Source organism: Asterias rubens, chromosome 6, assembly GCF_902459465.1.
Source record: "Asterias rubens chromosome 6, eAstRub1.3, whole genome shotgun sequence".
Classification (NCBI taxonomy): Eukaryota; Metazoa; Echinodermata; class Asteroidea; order Forcipulatida; family Asteriidae; genus Asterias; species Asterias rubens.
In genome coordinates, this window is record NC_047067.1 from 2,955,493 (window position 1) to 2,976,396 (window position 20,904).

The window sequence follows — 20,904 nt, forward strand, 5'->3', positions numbered from 1 at the left end:
TTTTAATGGACTACTTAAATATATTCGGTCCAAACAATGAAAGAGGAATATTTATTTGATAAATATGTGTGTAGCCTGCATGTTTATGGTCAGGATAAGTATTTGTTAATGGACTTCAGGGCATGTGCTTTGGACTGAACTGCTGCCATGGCTTGTGTTATGGACTGCAGTCTGCAATGCTCTCTGTTTTCAAATTTGCATGAAGGGGAAATAATATGTAGTCGTGTGTACATGTATATTCAATTAACATGCAGTAGTTACGTAAGCTCTTTATATGTTACTGAACTTCAGTTTCCGATTTAAAGACGGGGGCACCAAACAGACCAGTGTTCTCACGTTGTGTATACATAACAAACAACATCTGTGAAAATTTTGACTCAATTGGTCATCGAAGTTGCAAGAAAATATTGAAGAAAAAAACAATAATAATAACACCCTTGTTGCACAATTTGATGTGCTTTCAGATGCATAAAAAAGGCTTGATGCCTGAAGTCTTCCTTAAATTTTGAGTGAGAAATTACCTCAAAAGTAGGTCTCAAAAAATACATTACTTCAAGCCGCTTCTCACATCTTTTGTTACTATCAACAGCTCTCCATTGTTGATTTCTCGTTACCAAGTACGTTGTTATGTTTACAATTATTTTGAGTAACTGTTAATAGTGTCCAGCCTTTAAAATGGGTTGTAGTGCAGAGCAAGACATCAGTGAACCTAACTAGAACTGCAGTACACTTCGATGACTGCACAGTGCATGCTAGGGGCTGCAGAGCATGGTCTGCAGAGTCTGCAGAGGTCTATCGGCTATTGCACAGAATAACGCATCAATGAACTCAAATCACAAGTTCGCACCCCTTATAGATGATGAAGCAATATTAACAAATAAAGACTACAGGCAAATTTAATACACTGTGGTGTTTATTCATGGACCCATAGCTCGTGGCATTGTACAAGTAGCGTCAATGACTTCCAACATCACAGGGTTTATTGGAATTAAACTTATTAGTTTGCTGTTGGATGCAGTAACCCTCAAAACACGATGTGCTTAAAGGTTGGATTATCAATTGAATGATTTGCATGGAATGGCAGTCGAATACGATTAGGGAAAATATTAAGTGTTTTAATTATATTGTAGAATTAGCAACTTTGGGATGTTTTTCAATTGAGGAACCCTGTAAAATAAAACATCTTTTTGCTGTAAAATGTATTCTTTTCCGTGTGCTTTCCAAGTCAAAAACAACAAGATGCAGTCGTGCTGTTTATGAAATTAATCCGTCCGCTACATATTTGTAAGAGTTAAGAAATCAATCTTAAGTATATTTTGTATTATTTTTATGAATAATATTATAAAATATTTTAGTGTTCTATTTTTAAATTCAAAATTAATATGTGGTTGTTCACTTTGTGGTGTAATTGTTAGCAAAATGTGCTTTACTAATATAGACCTTTATCATGGTGCAGCCATCTTGATTTTGTTCCTCATTGACATCAGTGTAACTGAACCGAGTCTGGAAGAACAAAATAGTCTGGTTCATATTTGCAAAATGATTATAACCATTTTTTATTGTTATTTGATTCAAGGAACATGACCAAGATGGAGACAGCATGATATGTGTATTTTGCTCTTGTGTTTCGAAACTTCAAGAGAGTTTATTTGTAAATGTGTCTTTTGCTCTTGTGTTTCGAAACTTCAAAAGAGTTTATTTGTAAATGTGTCTTTTGCTCTTGTGTTTCGAAACTTCAAGAGAGTTTATTTGTAAATTTGTCTTTTGCTCTTGTGTTTCGAAACTTCAAGAGAGTTTATTTGTAAATGTGTCTTTTGCTCTTGTGTTTCGAAACTTCAAGAGAGTTTATTTGTAAATGTGTCTTTTGCTCTTGTGTTTCGAAACTTCAAGAGAGTTTATTTGTAAATGCACAAACGGTTCTACACTATCTTTTTATGATTCATATTATGTTTGTGTTTTTAGATGCAGTGCACACGAGCACGGATTTCAACCACAGGCCCCATTGAATTCACCGAAATATGTTGTGTGTAAACAACCAAAGAATATAAGTATTGTTTATATATTGTTTTTGACAAGATGGCCAGAATTGACTCCAAACTCCTGGCCTTCGGGATGAAGTAACTTGATTTCAGAAAGAAAAACACTGTGATAATTAAATTATTATATTTTTATTCCGTCCTGTAGTATGTGTGGAAAGGGCCCCAAATGAACCCTGTTACAACGTTGGTTTTTGTGTGTTCAGTTATTATTTAAAAAAATGTATTGATTTTTTTTCTTTTCCAAAGATTTGAGATTTGTACAAATTCATGATGAATTCTAATCGTAATGCTGTAAAAATAATAAAATATTGTAAATAGACTTGAAGTCTGTATGTGATTTGAGGGAGAAAATCTTTTTAAGAGATTGTATGTATTCCATCCGTGTAAAATTCTTTTGATAAGTAATTTGAATAATTGACAAAGGTCACTCTTTATATAATTGGCAATCTTTGTGAAGTTTAATTAAATAAAATACACTGTGGAGAATGACAAAACAGGCTTCCATTATGATTGTTGTCGGGGGTCAATTATCTTGTATTGAGGGCTCGATCGAGACAGCACTTTGAATTCTCCTGCAAATGAGGGTGTGATATCGAGGAAGCCCCACCCCGCCCCCCCGCCCCCGCCCCCCGTGATTAGTGGAAGCCCCGCTCCCCACACCTATTGTTCTTTCTGTTGTTCTTGTATTGAAGCAATCCCCATTGGTTTTGTACACGAATGACTAGTGAGGACACCTTAAAAACAAAGGACCGACTAGTGCGGACCCATTGTCCCTTTTGTTAATGTCCTCGGAAGGTAGCTGCAATACAAACACACACACGCACACAACCTCCTCCCCCGGTCTCCATCAAATGATAGCAGAATTGTCGAAGGGAAACTTCTGGGCAACTTCTACTACAGCAAAAAATCCTGACTGATCAGGAAATTGTTTCGCCATCGTGACGTCAGCTATGTTTGTTGTTTGTATTCCTCCCTGGCGACCATACGCACACACTGCCATCGGGACATTCCACCACCCTATGTATTTTGGTCACATACCATATTATCCCATTGTGTTTTGTTGCACAGTTTCCAACTTGGGACCTTCATCCAATCGGGGAAGCCTTCTGTCGAGTCTCCAGTTTAGACATGTGTACCTACCCACACAACCCGCTTACAAAATACTACTATTTTACTTGACTTAATGGCCTGACGTTTCGACCCTAGCAGAGTCTTTCTCTCATCCTGAATGACAAAACACTACACAACACAACATAACACACATGAGCAGGTATAAGTGTTGTTTTAAGTACTTATCAAGTGCATCTGAGATTATCGGCCGCTGCTGTAATAAATGTTAACATCGTATTTGTTATTAACACATGAACAAATGAAAAAGAGTTTTATTGATTTGACTTTAAAATACGCGTGTTTGCACGTTTGTATCCACCGACAGCCTGTCCCATTCCCTTACCTTGTGCCGTTGGTGGCGCTACGCAAACTGTTATTGGCGGGAATCAATGCGCAGTGACACAACGTAAGAAGTGCACGTTGTCTGCTCACCGTTTCACCAGATACACAGTGAGTAGTATTACAAATAACGCTTTGAATAGCGCACAGATGTCACGCTTAACTTCAAACCACAACAACATTCTAATGCTTTGGAAGGACAATATTCGATGAACGTCTTTCCAGAATTCGAAGGATAGTGTGTGTGTTCTTGAGACGTACGCTTCAACACAGCTGTACAAGGCAATAATATACATCATCATACTCCGAGCATCTCCTTCACTGCGAATGCAATTAAGTCCCTTGCAACAGAATATCTTGCGGAGAGACATTGCCCATTCCGCTTGGTCGACACATTCACTATTGTCGTCCAGTGTCCGTTTACTGTGGATCTTGGCACGTGCTGATTAAAAAACATTGAACTCAAGTAAGTACATTGTTTCAGAGATAAATCTTATAAGGGTTGATCGTGACTGCATAATGGCGAGACAATCTTGACAACCGTCAACTCGACAAGCAGTAGGCCTACCATGTTCTTGACTCGTTGTACATTGCTAATGAAATTGCTCTTTCGTCCATTACAGCATGCCCGTACAGTCTTCCCCTAACCATTTTTTATTTTTCCCTGATGTGACGTCGTGTTTTTATGATAATTCATGTAAAAGCACAGTCGTTATTAACGACTTACCTCCCTCCCTATGTTGGATAATAAACACTGTGTCAATATTTCGCTGGAATGCCCCAGTTTTTCGCTAAATTGTGAGCCAGGGATAGCTGTGATATTGCTGTCGAAGCAGCTATATATCCTGCGGTGGTTGGTTTGCTCGGCCTTACTATTATTATTTTCCCAGGTCCTTATACTAGCGGCCCGTTAAGTACAAAACAACGGGTCTCAGAGTCAACTGTCTCCCTGCGGGTAAGCTACCCTTAGGCCTACTGCTGTCACATCCATGGTAAATTGCAAACCTATTTTGAAGTCAGTATAAATACCCTGTTCATAGTTTATAGAGTACTAGCAGTTGCCACAATTATAGTAAAATACCAAAGGGCCTACGTAGCTGGTAACATATCACACAATGTCGGAAAGAGAGGTGGATATTTGAGTAATGCTACTCGGTATAGCTACTCGTGGTGTCTCATCCACGGTTTACATGAGTACTCGTAGAAGTTACTACAAAAAATGCCAGTGAGAGTAAAATACCGTATAGGGCTACGTAACATGCCACCAAATGTTGGGCAGAGTGCTGTCACATCCATGGTGAATTGCAAACCAATCAGTCACCCTGCTCTTTAGTATTTTTAGTAGGAAGTTACCACAATCAGAGTAAAATACCGCAGGGCCTACGTAACATTACCACCAAATGTTGGACAACGTGGTGAATATTTGAGAAATGCTACTTGGTAAGTTACTCGCTTGTCCTGTCACATCCACGGTGTACTACACGGGAGAGTAAAATACCGTAGGGCTAAGTAACACGGGCAGAATGTTGTCACATCCACGGCGAAATGCAAGTCCAGTCAGTAGATACCCTGCTCTATGTTTATGGAGTAGGCCTACTCGTAGAAAGTTACCACGATCAGAGTAAAATACCATAGGGCGTACGTATTGGCAGAGTGGTGAATAATAATATTGAGAATGGCTCGTCTTGCTTGTGAAACTATGGTCACATCACCCCATCTTAAATCGTCGGTTCAAATCTCAAAGGTGTTTTTTGTTGAATTAAACACAGTACGCTTACACTATGACTTATTCAATTTCTTCTTAGAGGTCGAGTAATCCTCATTTTCTTCGGAGCATCTTCTTGGTTTACATCCACAGTCAATGAATTATAACCTCGAGAGAATACAATTTATCTTGCTCTTCAAGGATACAGTTCAGGGCAATATTTTCAGAAAGAAAACAAATAATCTAATCAGAGAAAATTTTCCCCAGCAATTGTTCAATGAATCTCCATAAATAATACGTTATAATGTACTTGTATACACCTGAGTGTGTTAATGGCCAGAGGCAATTTAACTAATTAAATTAATTATGGAGTGGGCTTCCCGACAACACGAAAAAGTAGGAACACTGGATTCATGTAAGACAATGCTAAAATACATTTGTTTTCAGTAGGCATATGTCTTACTGTGTCATACTTCCTTCATGTATACTTAATTTCATAAATAACTTTTCTTTTTTTCATCTTAACGCGCATAATAAAAACTTCTTTGTGTATGTGATGCGCTAACAAGAATTGTTCATTATTATTATTACTTGACAATATTAAAACATCGCTTGTTCGGAAACGACTGCATAAAATAGTCAGATATTTCTTTAAATAATTGGTGCAGTACCATCTTTAGAAAATACCAACAAAATACAGTACTGTATAACATGGATAGTGCAGTCTTTTGTAGCGATGTTCTTTTGTAGCGTGTGTACCTTTATTTATGGAATTGTTCGATTGTTTTAATCCTATATAAATGTAGATATGCAATAAAAATACCATGTACACATTTTCTTTGTTTGAAATATCACCGAACATCCGGAGCGGTTATGATAACTTTTCTCAGATTCAAATTTTGAGAATGAAAACTTTTTTTTTTAATCTTTTTTTTATAGGCTTTAACCACATTAATTCGAGTTGAAAATAACTCTTAAAAATGCTTTACACCTGCACTGAGAGCTGAGGTATACTTGCCATTAATGTTATAATTGCCATTAATTTGAAGAGTGTTACCCAACGTATGTACAAGTTCCCTTTAACAGTATAAAATAGCCTTTCGAAACAAAACTGGCATAAAAATAGCGATATTTTGTCTAAAATATCGCTTTTTTAACGGGTGTGCCAACTTCACTGCAGTGAAGACCATCGATTTATACGCAACTCAAAACGTCCAAATTTTAATCAATTTGACCTGGGTGGCGACTTTTTTTCCCTTCTTTTTCTAAATAAGTCTTCGATAAAAATGAAAATTACTTGCTCCTCCTTATGCTCCTTATATATTCAATTTGGGCAAATAAAGCGAGAAAAATCCACGTTCTGGTCTATCGAATGCCATACTTCCAAGGGTCTGGAAACGGCTTCAAAGTAGGCCTATATAAATACCAGAGTGTTTTATTATTATTGTTTTTCTGTTCGTTAAAAAATTCAAACATTGGGAAAAATGCACCAACTAAGCTTTGCATGAAAATAAGAGCAACTACCTCCTAAAATACTGAAGTCGCATTTTTTTATTTAATCAATTTAACATCACTCCATTCTGACTCTGTGAAAGTTTACACAACATATAACATCTTTAAGCTGCTCTAACGCCCATTAGCTAAACCACAATATCAGTTATGTAACAAGTCGAGAGTGTAAAAATGCAAATGGTCTTTTATATTAAACGTCTGCTACAACATTCTTTGAATCTTTTGTGAGGCAAACAATTGGCTTGCCTTCGTTTAAAGTTATGCAGAATACAATCTCAACAGACGGTGAAACATTCATGTAGGCCTAGTCTGCAATAAAGCCTCACTGCTTCTGTTCTAATTCGTGGACCAACAGAACCTTTATAGCGACCTTCAACCATTCTTACTTCGTGGAATGCTGGCGCGTGATATAGCTGTAAATTTCACCAATTAATTAGGGAAACGGCGTAGCTAAGGGAACCAGTTTTGCAGCTCTACAGCACATACCGAGAAGTTGATACACGATGTTATGTGCTCGTATGTTTCTATTGATTTCAGAATCAAGATTTCATTATATTTAAAATGTAATGTAAGGCCTGAGGTGTTTTAGGTGTTAGAAATATAAAATCGTACATCACCTGGATAACTTTTCCGTGATTCAGATAAAATGTTTTGTTCGATCAAACAAACAGTAAGATTGTAATTAAATATGCGTGCCCACGTTGTTTGTCACTATTTTTGCTATTTTGTTTACATAAAATAGTCTATCTTTTACAAGAGCAACCTTGACGCCATCGAAAAATTTGATATTTTTGTTTTGTAAATTGTTTTAGATGAATCCCCACTCACTGTTAATGAAAATCTATGTAATATAATTTACCTGTAGAAGTTTTAGCTCATTAGTCGTAATTTTTTTGTGTGAAAAATCGCCGAGGAATGTTTTCAAGAGAGTCGAGTTAATCCGTTGTACATAATACATTATTTTCGTCTCACAGAAACGACAATTATTTTCGTGAAATAATTATTTTGCTCATTATTTTCTCAAAAACTAAAAACTAAAGCCAATCAGCAAGTAATATTTTAAGTGACGCTTTCTACCATCATTAACTTTAAACAGTGTAAATTTAGTACCCAAACCCTTTAAAGTGGACATTGAGTTATATCTCTAGTGTTATACCGTTTGGTATTTTTGAGAAAGAGGACATTTTTACTCAAATATTAAAAGACTCCACTAAACCCTTCTGAGGCATCTGAAAGCACACATTTTGTTCTGTTGTTTCTCCTTTTATATATTTCTTGCACTTTCGATGTGCAGTTGAGTCCGAATTTTCACAGATTTGTTATTTCATGCATATGTTGGGACACATCAAGTGGTACTGGTCTTTAAGAGGTGTCCATTGCCTTTAAAGAGAGGATCAGCGCGGTCCAGTCGTGATAGGATATAGCCTATATACCCACCGTCGAGTGCCAGTTTGAAATTGAATAATATATATACCCCCCCCCCCTTTGTGTTGCGCAATGGAAGACTTTGGTAAATTACCATTGTTTACGTAGTGCGCACTTTACCGAGAAAATGGATTTTACCTTGTGAGTCGGCTGCCACCAAGCGTCCCAAAAGTCTCATATTAAATAGTACACATTTTGACCAAAAGAAACACAAAAGGTGTAGCATTTAGGCCGTGCATGATGTATGGTGGAATTCACCTTTCGCGTTCATGTTGTACTACACGATAATTTCCTTTGGTAGAAGTGTTGCGTTTGGCTCTTGAGTTGACACTTTTTTCTAAAGAGATGTGTGCGTGCACTCGAACGAATTAGTTCGCGTATAAAGGGAGGCTTATTATTTACAGGAAAAACAAAACAAATTGCCTCGACATGAAAATCTCGATAAGACCGGATTAAAATTTGAGTGTTCTTCATTTATCGACGGACATGTATACATTATTGGTCACAACATTTTTTTTAGTAAGTATTAAATCATCACATATTTGTGGCAATTAAAAACAATCTTATGCCTAAATTTTAACATAACCAAACATGTAAATGGCTCATTAATGTGGAGTGCAAAACCTGATTTTGTATTCATTCCACCACGAGTACATCAGCCACTTAAATTGAAGCGCACTTTTGGGTGTATGGATGCTGATAATAATATGTGTCAATTTGAAGAACAGCATGCTCAAAGGAACACGTTGCCTTGGGTCGGTCGAGTTGGTCTTTGAAAGCGTTTGTAACCGTTTGTTATGAAATGCATATGGGTAGAAAGATGTAAAAGTAGAGTACAATGATCCACACAAACATGCCTCGAAATTGCGTGGTTTTTCTTTTACCTCGTCGACTAACACGGTCGGCCATTTATGGGAGTCAAACTAACATGGTCGGCCATTTATGGGAGTCAAATCTTGACTCCCAAAATTGGCCGACCGTGTTAGTTCGCAAAGTAAAAGGAAAACCACGCAATTTCGAGGCAAATTTGTGTGGATCAATGTATTGAAACATCTTTCCAACCATATGCATTTTATAACAAACGGTTACAAACGCTTTTTATAGACCAACTCGTCCGATCCAAGGCAACGTGTTCCTTCAAATGCATTGGACACTATTGGTAATTACTTAAAATAATTGTTCGAATAAAAACCTACTTTGTAACGAGCAGTGGAAAGAGAGAAACGGCTCCCTCTGAAGTAACGTAGTTTATGAGATAGAGGTAATTTCGAACTCGTTATAGAATACTTCAGGGCCTGAAGTCTTTCAGTGAGCATATGAAAGTAATGTTAGGGTGTTTGATTCTGTCATTATTCTCGTGCAACTTTGATAACCAACTATAATCCAAATGAGCACATATTTTTTACTTTGTGCATAAACCAAGTGAAAACACCGGTCTTCAACATTTAATTACCAGTATGTATCAAGTGCCTTTAAAGCCATTGGACCCTTTCGGTAAACAGTATTGTCCAAGGCCCACACTTCGTGTATCACAACATCTATATCAAATAATAAACCTGTGAAAATTTAGGCTCAATCGGTCATCGGAGTCGGGAGAAAATAACGGAAAACCCACCCTTGTTTCCGCACGTTTCGCCGTGTCATGACATGTGTTTAAAATAAATCCGTAATTCTCGTTAACGAGAATTGATATTGTTTTACTGTTTTCTCAAAAAGTAAAGCATTTCATGGAATAATATTTCAAGAGAAGTATTTCACCACTACCTTCTGTAAACCCTGTAAGTTATTTGTAAATCTGTGAACTTTGTTTTTCTGTACCGAAAGGGTCCAATGGCTTTAAAAGGTACGGTTTCATCCTTGTTTTATAAACTCATTGAAGCCCATCATGATCCTATTAAAGTAGAGATACTTATTGGAGGTTGTACGACATCGGAGCATCTTGGGAGACGTGTCTATTGCAAAGAAGCGAAAGTGACATGGAAGAGGACGACGGGAAGTGACCTAAGAAAGATTAAAGGCACACGTGAAATAAAACAATAAAAAACTGGAAACCGTGAATAAGACTTGTTGATGGAATGCTCAGTGGAGGTACAAACTTAAGATTCGCCGTGAAATTGCGCAAGAAGGAGAACACGATTGACAAGATTGACTCGGATGAAGATTAAGGAATATAATTAAGGGACGATATAAAACAAGACATACCACTACAATGGACGAGATGTTGGTGGTATGCTGATATATAAATGAAGATACAAAGCAAAATGGTACAGCGAGAAGGAGAAAACAATTTCGAAAGGATTAACTGAGATGAAAGAGATCAAGATTGGGAGATTAAGGAATACAATATGGGACTTCTGAAATAAAACAGTTAACGATTCCAGAACCGATGCACAAGATCTGTTGATGGAGTGCTTGGATTTAACTGAAGATGCAACGCGAAATGGTATAATTTTTTTTCGATTTGAATAACTATAAGATGAAAGAGATGTATATTAGGAGATAAAGGAATATTTTAATAAAGGGACTCATACAATGAAACATAACATCAATAACCGGTGAACAAGATTGTCGATGGCACGCTTGGATGTAACTGAAGATGCGTCGTGAAATGAGGCAAGAATGAGAAAACAATTTCAAATGGATTAAAGACCTGCTTGAACGAAAATGTCAAGTCGTGAACTTTGCTGAATTCCACTTAAAATGTTTTCGATGAATATGAAATCGAGTCATATGATTATAAATAGGTTTCAATTGTGTAAAAAACAATCATTTTGTATGCCCTTGTCCAGAGCTTTTCTGCGAGATTTGCGAAAAGCCCCGTTACGTAATCACTCTCAAAACGTCATAAGTAGATAAAGCCGCTTTGTTGCAGCGTGGATGTATACCAAAGCAAACTCCCACAAATGACGTCAGCGGCATTGTCCTTTGACGCCCGCTCTCAACGGCAGAAGTGTTTTTAGTTTTTCAAAAAACCTTTAGGTAGGGGCCTGATTTTTTAATCGATAATTACGAAAAGTTCAGAAGTGTATACATATCAAAATTACATTAAAATGGTGAACAAGTGCATTATAAACAAGTAAAAATACCATTTCTGTTGAAAACATTCAGCTCAGGTAGCTGTTTAACTGAGATGAAAAAGATGAAAGTTTTGGAGATTAAGGAATAACGAAGTGACTTCAGAGGAACAATATAACAAAGGGACTTGTGAAGTTAAAACAAAACAACCAGAACCGATGGACAAGATTTGTTGACGGATTGCTCGGAGATACTTGAAAATGGTTCAAGAAGGAGAAGATAACCTCGAAGGGATTGACTCAGATGAAGATTGGAAGCTTAAATAAAATAATAAAGGGACTTATGAAATAAAACAACCAGAATCGATTGAAAAGATTTAATGATGGAATTCTTGGAGAACTAAAGAATAAGATGTGACGTTAAAAGATACAAGGAAGAATCAATCGAGTGGATTAAAGAGATGAAGATTGGGAGATTAAGGAATATAGAGGGACTTTAAAGGGACTTTAAAGGGACTCTATCACCCGATAGGTGAACTAGTGTTAATTAATCGACAACCTATATGACCTGGATAGTCAAGACGGATCGTACTTGTCCTCCTGGTATTAGTGTTTCATTTGAGAGACACTCAAGTAAAACGCAAAGGTGTCATGTTGTGTTATTGGTCATGGCGAGAGGGTGACTAAGGATTGGATCAAGCTGGCGTATCCAATGATGCCGATCCTTTATTCACACATCCAGAGGAAAAAAATAACCGTGAGCCATTGTGGAGTATACGTGTCATCGTATCAACCTAAGGGGAAACAAACACTAGGTTCTTTTTGGCCGAAATGCAATAATGGTCTTGCGCTGTTTTATGCTATGAAACTAAAAAGAAGGTTTGTATATATGTTTTGTTGTCAAGTGACCATAGATCATGCACATCTTGTAATAGCTTTGGCACACACGTCCCCAGGATGCGCTCACCACATGCTTATTACTTGGTAATTCTTCCGGTGGCCCGACGCTTGCGTACATTACAATAGCTCCAATAGCGTACAGGCTGATGGGTCAGCGTGTATAATACATTGTGTTGTGCTCTTCTCCATGCAACCCTTATTTTATGTGCTGTGTACATACGAACGCTTTCTGCTTGAACTAGCAACCACCACTCTGCCTGCCTCAAGCGGATCTTGTGTGCACTACGAAGCCTATCTGAGTGAGTGTGTTAATTTCAAATCATAATGTGTTATCCATGCTCTATATGAGAATGTGTCTATGCAATGCCGCAGGAGTGATGTTGATCCCCTTATTTACCGTCTGCCATGCCTTCAATTGTGAGCTTCTGAAAAAAAATATATACTTGTAACCGACCCAAGATCCCGGAGTGTTTATACTGTAATTCATTTAGGATTTTCTTGACACAAGATGTCCGTGAAGTTGCAACCAAGGTTGCCAGTGCTAAGATACGTAAGTGCATTAGAACAGGCATATATATTATATTATTTATCTGCTACTTGCACTTCTTCCCACTCTGTCTTTCTATAGTATCTTTCGCCCTTTGTTTGCTGATGTGATGTGATTTTTGACAGCGGTTTAATGGCCAGTGTATGCCTACATTGCTATGTATTTGTCTATGTTCTTACTGCCTTGCTGCTTCATATCATTGCTGCGGTTTTTATCATTGTTCTTATCATAATTATTGTTTGTGTTTTTTACTGGATCAAAAAATTTCGGTGGCTTTTACTCAATGTGTTTGATTGATTATATATTCATCTTTTTACTTGTACATGTATCTTTATTGTTTTATGATCATATTTTATGGATCTTAATTTTGGACCTTTTAATTATTTAGTTTTTGTGGTTAAAATTGTTGTTGTTGTAAAGCGCCTGGGAGCATTTTTAATGGATTTGGCGCTATATAAATGTTTATTATTATTATTATTATTATTAAACGTGTTAATGCACCATGCCGTATTATGATATAACGAGTTGCAGAAATGCAATGGAGTGAGTTTTATACGATAGGAGAAAAAAAGAGAAAAAAAAGTTGAGGTTGTATTTGAAGTCTTTGAAATTGAACACGGTGCAACGATGTACGGTCTCTTGTGTTGCTCTATGCAAACTATTTGTCGAGGACCAGTGATGTAATAGGCATTTTAGTGACCAATGTAAGTTTGATGTAGTTTATGTGTGGTTTCCATTAAATATCCACTAAAACACTCCCTCCTGGTAATAGTTGACCCGGAATTCGCGTCGCATGGAGTCTGACCCATTTTTTTTGTCACACTGACCCAGAAACTGGTTAAACCATTAAATTATAACTCTGAATCTGCGATCGTGCGATTAATTTCCAGGGCCCCCGGGAGAACAGTTCATTGACAACTGATGGAGACACCCTAGTTAAATAAGACAAAACGAAACTTCTGGATCCATTTCAAACATAATCCAGGTCAGCCTGACCCAGAATTGGGTCAGACCCGGCAGGACCCAGAATTCGGGTCAAAATCGAGATATCATTTACCAGGGAAAGGTAACCCGTTGCTCCTGAAACAATTTTGAGGCACAGTGATTGAAAATAACAACCCCGTGAAAAGATCGATATTTTTTGTTTAAACAAAAGCATACGTTTGGTATCACTCTTAAATTCAATGGCAAAAAAAAACCTCACTCAGTTGAAAGTATAAAGCATCTTCCGATAGTATGTAGCGGTTTGAGAAAAAAAATCACTTTGAAGTAGTATGGTTATGTAAAAACATCATGTTTTTACCCCCAAAAGATTTAATCATAGAACCGTTACCCTTCTCAGATTGTGTATTCCTGTGGGTGCGTTCGTTTAGCTTCCCTGGGTCGACCCTGGTGTGTGACGTTTTTTCTTTCCAGGACGAACGTGTGCAGATAGTTACCCACGTTCGTCCTGGAAAAAGAAAACGCCACACACCGGGGTCGACCCAGGGAAGCTAAACGAACGCACCCAATATGATTGGGGATTATTCTTCGACAATGATATTGCTCTGACCTCACGCACCCACACACTCCGTCGCTATAGACGCGCATATAAAAAACATTTTTTGTTTGCAGCCTCATTGTAACTAATGGTTTATTTGGACACAAATCAAGATGGCAGCGCCCTCAGGAGATTAGTTCTTCAGAGACGGGGATCGGTATAAATTAAATTAAAGCCGCTAGACATCGACCATGATGACGTGTCTCAGTTCCGTAATACAATTTTAATCACCCCTTTTGACCACGTGCGAAGTAACTACAGGTCGAAAATGTTGATGTTCGGAAACCAGTTTAGGGTGTTGGACAACATCGTCACTTGGTGGCGCTGTTGTCACAGTGTTCAGTGTTGCGTCATAGCAACCAGTCATGAGATGTAAATAATCGGTTGTTCAATCCATCAACATGGTCATTTGGAATTGTTTTGACGCAAAATCTCCCGCAAAATCCCTGGAAATAATAATGTATGCGGTGCTCTGTGTATAGAGTATCGCTAAAATGCTCACAATTCCTCTGTTGGGGGGGGGGGGTAATTTTTTCATCGTATTCTTCGAGGCAATGACCAGAGGTTTGATAAGTTCCTTTTGCATATTATTTTAGAGCTTCTCGTAATTGGGGTTTATTGATCAAGAGTGTTCTTCGATGTAGTTGTTTGGCAAAAAGAAACAATCAATAATTTCTAAATCAAACATTCATTTGTTGAATTTGATAAATTTTTGTCAAACTTGTAAAATTATGCATTTTTTCATTTATTGACCCTTTGATCATTAATAATATGTAATCGCAATTAGTGACTTTAAAGTTTCACGGTTACAAGGTTTGATGTTTCCCATCAACACCAAACGAAATAATTCTTAGAGGACGAGCTTTGGGGAGGAAAATGATGCCTTGTATGTTATGGTAAACGTAGAAACCAGCTTGATTGGCGTAGGCCTATGGGTATTTGTGCATGAATGATATCACCATCGGCGATATACAAGACGTAATTTAGTTAGCGACCTTGCAGTGATCACAATGAACGTCACGCCACCTTTGTGGTTTAACACATCCAAGGTGCCCTGCTGTGGGAGGGAAGGGGAATAATATTATATTCTAGTTTACTTACACGGCCGGAAATAACGATCATTAACAATTTCTTTCAAATAATTTCATTTCACGTTGCCTCGGATCATGGATCGGGTCGAGTTGGTCTTTAAAAAGCGTTTGTGCATATGGGTAGAAAGATGTTGTAAAAGTAGAATACAATGATCCACACAAACATGCCTCGAAATTGCACGGTTTTTCTTTTACCTCGTCGACTAACACGGTCGGCCATTTATGGGATTCAAATTTTTGACTCCCATAAATGGCCGACCGTGTTAGTTCGCGCAGTAAAAGGAAAACCACGCAATTTCGAGGCAAACTTGTGTGGATCATTGTATTATACTTTTAAAACATCTTTCCAACCATATGCATTTTAAAACAAACGGTTACAAACGCTTTTTATAGACCAACTCGTCCCATCCAAGGCAACGTGTTCCTTTAAAGGGTTTGATATCTTCTGTAGATGAAGTTTTTTTCGCCATGTCATACAATTTACACGTACAAAAGTGAAGTGTAGTGTCACAATAGTAATACTGACAATTTGTCTCGCCATGAATTTGATTGCTTTGTAACATCAGCCCCCGATGGCAGATCGTCCACAGATGTGAATGACTTTATTGACCTTCCGTTTATTTACGTCCCAAAAAAACAGATCTATAAACCCGCTCAATATTCTTGTCTCAGCCTTGCCAGTTTCATTTCAAAGAAAAACTTATTATTGTGATCTAATTTTTTGTCACAAGGAAACTAATGAGTACAAAATAAAATTTCAAAGAAATGAAACAGGTTATTATTTCCGTTTGGAAGCTAAGCGTTCGTAGCAAAGGAAATAATATACCAGACCAAATTAATTTCCTGTATATTTTATATTATTGCAACTGGTGCCCCGATGAACAAATCTTAAGTTTAAAACTGTACAAATTTCAAAAAACTATAGCTCTCCAAAACCCACTTTAAGGTGTTTTCAGTCATAAAAAAAATCCAGATGCTGTTGTCAAATTAAATCAATGAACAATTTTACTTTTTTTTTGTGGTAAACCATGGAAGGCTAAGAAAAATTTACAGGGCGATTTAAAGCGAAATAAAATGTACGTCTTGAAAACCATGAATTCTTGCATAGGCGGGGCCACCAATCAGTGCTTTGTAGTTTCAATGGAATTGTGCTATAGCATTACACCCTGCGCAATTCTCAACCAATAATACGTCTTGCTTTTACCACAGTAGAGGTGCTGACGTCATTATGAGCTTCTGACGTCATATGCCAGGATTCGATTCCACTTATTTTATTGTTCATTATTCATTAAACCAACGATACATGTCGCATGTATCAGTTTTGAAGGTATTCCGACCTTTTTTGCGCTCCAACCCTCCCTCTCTCAAATATCAGCGTTTATCGCTAGACCCATATCCTTTATCTTCAGATAATGGGGTTTGAAATATTAACACGACCATAAAACCAAGTCAGAGTGACCTCCAACAACCAACCAACAACACGCAATACAAAACAACAAACCACCCTAAATTTTAATTAAAAATATTGCCCCTTCCTATAACCTCATTTCCCCAAATGGCCTAAAACTAAATATAACCCAAACCATTGCAGCCACAATATTTAAATATTCCTTTTACCTCCCCCAGAAACAAAAACAAAACTTTTTTTTTTACGATGAAGAGATAAACAAACAAACAACGACCCAAGCATTGATGTGGGAGAGTGATTTATCAGTTAAATGTCGAACAATCAGAAAAATGTTCTCCTTTTGTATGATACATTTCCCTTTTTCCAAGTGCATGTGTCTACATTATATCTTACACAGCTTTACTCCAACTAAACGCCATTATCCCCACAAAGATAAACCAAACCATAAAGAAACACCCGTGCATGTAAAAGTAACCATCAGCGGTCATCAAAGCACCCCAATGCTTTTTATATATTCGCCACTGAAATATTCCATTTTTATCAAAAACAGTTATTGGCAATTGGGAGCCGAGGACAGGTACATGTATTTCTATTCGGTTGATTAAATTTATAAGAATTGAAATTTGCCCATTGTTAATGAAAGAGATCTGAGACGAGTAATTGCATATTTCAGGTTGACCAAAAATGTTACGAATCTGTAGGAGCATACAAGATTTAGTATAGATTGTGTTTAACTTGTACCCGATAGCGGAACTCTTTGGAAGAGGGGAACAGAACAACAATAGCAAAGTCCAGAAAACCTAACCCGATGGTTGTCACTACAATACGATGTTCGGATCTGATAAAAAATGGGTCCACTGTGGGAACTTAAAACACACTGTGAACGTCCAGACACGTCCACACAGTGTTTTTACTGCGTTGAAGAATATGGTTTCCCTAAAGTTACCAACAAAGGAATGTTCACAGAGTGACTGCAACACAAAGCTGTTGTGCTTACGGAAGGACCCTTGCCTTGTGGGATCATTTAGTCAGTGTAACAATGGGGAAAAATGGGCCCTCACAAAGTGTGTTGTTGTTGCTTCGGCCCCATTCACATGGAATATTCTTTTTAAAGGTAGTGGACACTATTGGTAATTGTCAAAGACTAGCCTTCACAGTTGGTGGGTCTCAGCATATGAATAAAATAACAAACCTGTGAAAATTTGAGCTCAATTGGTCATCGAACTTGCGAGATAATAATGAAAGAAAAAAACACCCATGTCACACGAAGTTGTGTGCGTTGATATGGTTGATTTCGAGACCTCAAGTTCTAAGTCTGAGGTATCGAAATCAAATTCGTGGAAAATTACTTCTTTCTTGAAAACTATTGCACTTCAGAGGGAGCCGTTTCTCACAATGTTTTATACCATTACTTGTCACCAAGAAAGGTTTTATGCTTATAATTGTTTTGAGTAATTACCAATAGTCTCCACTGCCTTTAAAGGGAATAAGCCAGTGACTTATCATTAAAGTTCACCAAGATCGTCTGTGATACGTTTGTCTCCATGAAGAATTTATCTGTGAGTGCGTTTAAGCTGTCTCGCTGATTAAGAACACGCCGCCATTGTAAATGGAGGTAGCCGGGTATCATTTTTTGTTTCAGTCCAGCACGCACTATGTCTCAAATGTGTGGGGTAAAAAGGGGGCAACACTTCTCCCCGCGATTGTATTTACCATACACAGACATCTCTACGTAGTTTGACGATTCGATTTGCTTTCTTCTGTGGGGCGTCCTCGCAGTAATGGAGTTATTATGCATTACCCATGTCTTAACGCGAGACATCACGGTATCAAGTGAATTTGCACGAGGTTGGTGGCATTGCATTCATTTCATAGCATTTTATTCCATTTCTGCGTGTTAGAAAGTGTAACATTACACCCCCATGTGGTGCCATTAGACTCGGAGCGTGCGATTCTCGCTGCGTTCGTAATGGGGGTCAAGCGGAGCTCTAAACGGGTACCTGCCAGTTGAAAATATGGTACCGAGTTCGAGATTACATCGGAATGAAGTTCTCAAGGCGGCAGACAACAGTGATGTGTTATAGGCTTTTTGGCTTCATGTTGTCCTGTACATTTTTGAGTGGTGGGGATCGGGGATTTGCTCGATGTTTCAATGCGATGGACACATTTGGCAATAATTGTCCTAAAAAGTTTGACTCATATGGGCATCGAACTTGCAAGAGAATTATGAAGAAAAAACACCCTTGTTACCCAATTTTGTGTTCTTTCAGATGCCTTAAGAATTTTTTTTAATTAAATTCAAATATTTTTGAGAAATTACCCGTTTCTCAAAAACTACACTTAAGATGGAGCTATTTCTCACAATATTTGATAATATCAACAGCACTCCGTTCCAACTTACCAAATAACTTTACTGCTAATAACTATTGTGAGTATTAACCAGTGTCCAGTGCCTTTAAAGACACTAATATACTGTTATTGCATAATTCTGTGGAGTAAATTGATACATCTTTATTGATATCTCATCTACCTCTATCTCCTTCAATTAGCCTAGTTTGTAATAACCAATATTTGATTGGTCTAATTGTTTACGAGTTATGTCTACACAGAACTCTGTTAGTCTAATTGGATTATAGCAATCGTTATGAACATTTTATTATTTTAAATGTGTTTTCAATTACCAAATTGTTCCACCAATTTGCTCCATCAAGGCTGGTGTAGTAGGTGGTGTGTTGCTTTGCCTTCAACCTACGGGTTCCCGATTCGCATCCCACATGGGGCACTATGTTGATTGGGTTTTCAACCCCTAATTGACTGCATGGGTTTTCCTTGCAATACTTCTCTGGGCTTTTCCTCCCAAATCTAAAACTGAAATTTCTTCATCATCTTCTCTTCTCGTTTGGTTCCAATTAGAGCGTTGAAAATATTTATTCAGATCCAAATCTAGATAAACAAGCAACCTGCACAACTGGCAGCTTTAATTATAATACCCGTTGAACTCATCAATCCTCGAAAGAGTTAAAGGCAGTGGACACTATTGGTAATTGTCAAAGACTATAGCCTTCACAGTTGGTGTATCTCAACATATGCCTAAAATAACAAACCTGTGAAAATTTGAGCTCGATCGGTCATCGAACTTGTGAGATAATAATGAAAGAAAAAATCCCCTTGTCACACGAAGTTGTGTGCGTTTAGATAGTTGATTTCGATACCTCAAGTTCTAAACTTGAGGTCTCGAAATAAAATGTGTGGAAAATTACTTATTTCTCGAAAACTATGGCACTTCAGAGGGAGTCGTTTTTTAACAATGTTTTATACCATGAACCTCTCCCCATTACTCGTCACCAAGAAGGGTTTTACGCTAATATTTATTTTGAGTAATTACCAATAGTGTCCACTGCCTTTAACCCATTTGTGATTACAATCCAGATGTTACGTATACAAAAGGAACGCCACAACTTTACTTCCATAATTGAGGAAGTAATAATTATTTACGTTGAACTGCCTGTAAAAGATGCTAAATTGTGACTGCATGTCATCTCACCAAACGTAACGAAAACAACGCGTTATGACACGATATTCAATAGCCCCACGCGTGTGCTTTGTTTTGCTCCAGTAATTACTACGAGCCGTTAAGTCAATATAATTATCGATCAAGGGACACGCAGAGACACTGGTCTCGAAAGCGGCTCAAAATACGGTAAGAAAATAGGTCCTTGCAAATACATCGTCCATTATCCTTAGCATTGACATTATACTGTGCTAATATTATACAGTCTCTCTATCGTGGTTTGGGTATAGCTGTGATGTGTACAGTCTTATGGAGAGTTTTGTTTATTGTTATTCAGCAAGAAAGGACGGTGAGAATGAGAACATGTTTGTCCGTGATTTGTCCTTTAATTAGGTCACTTGTGTATTTGTGAGGAGTTCGAGAGAAGGACTGTCTAGTCGAGAAGACGAAGTTACTGAGGATAATCGGTTTGTCTAGTCTGATGGTCGTCTGATTAGCGGGGATGTTATTATCTATGCTGCTAAGTAATGATACGGCAGACATTGACTGTGGTGTTGTGTTCTTTAGCCTTATGAGGAAACGTACACGGAGCCCCCTGGCTGTGGCGAGCTGTGGCGTCAGTGCACTGGGGTGCTCTGGATGATAGCTTGGTAGTCTTGAATTGCAACGTTCATTTTGTTAACGTAGTTGCCGATATTAGGGAGGTTTCGCACTCGAACGGATACGCATACGGTTAGCTATCCGTAACGTACGTACGTGTAGC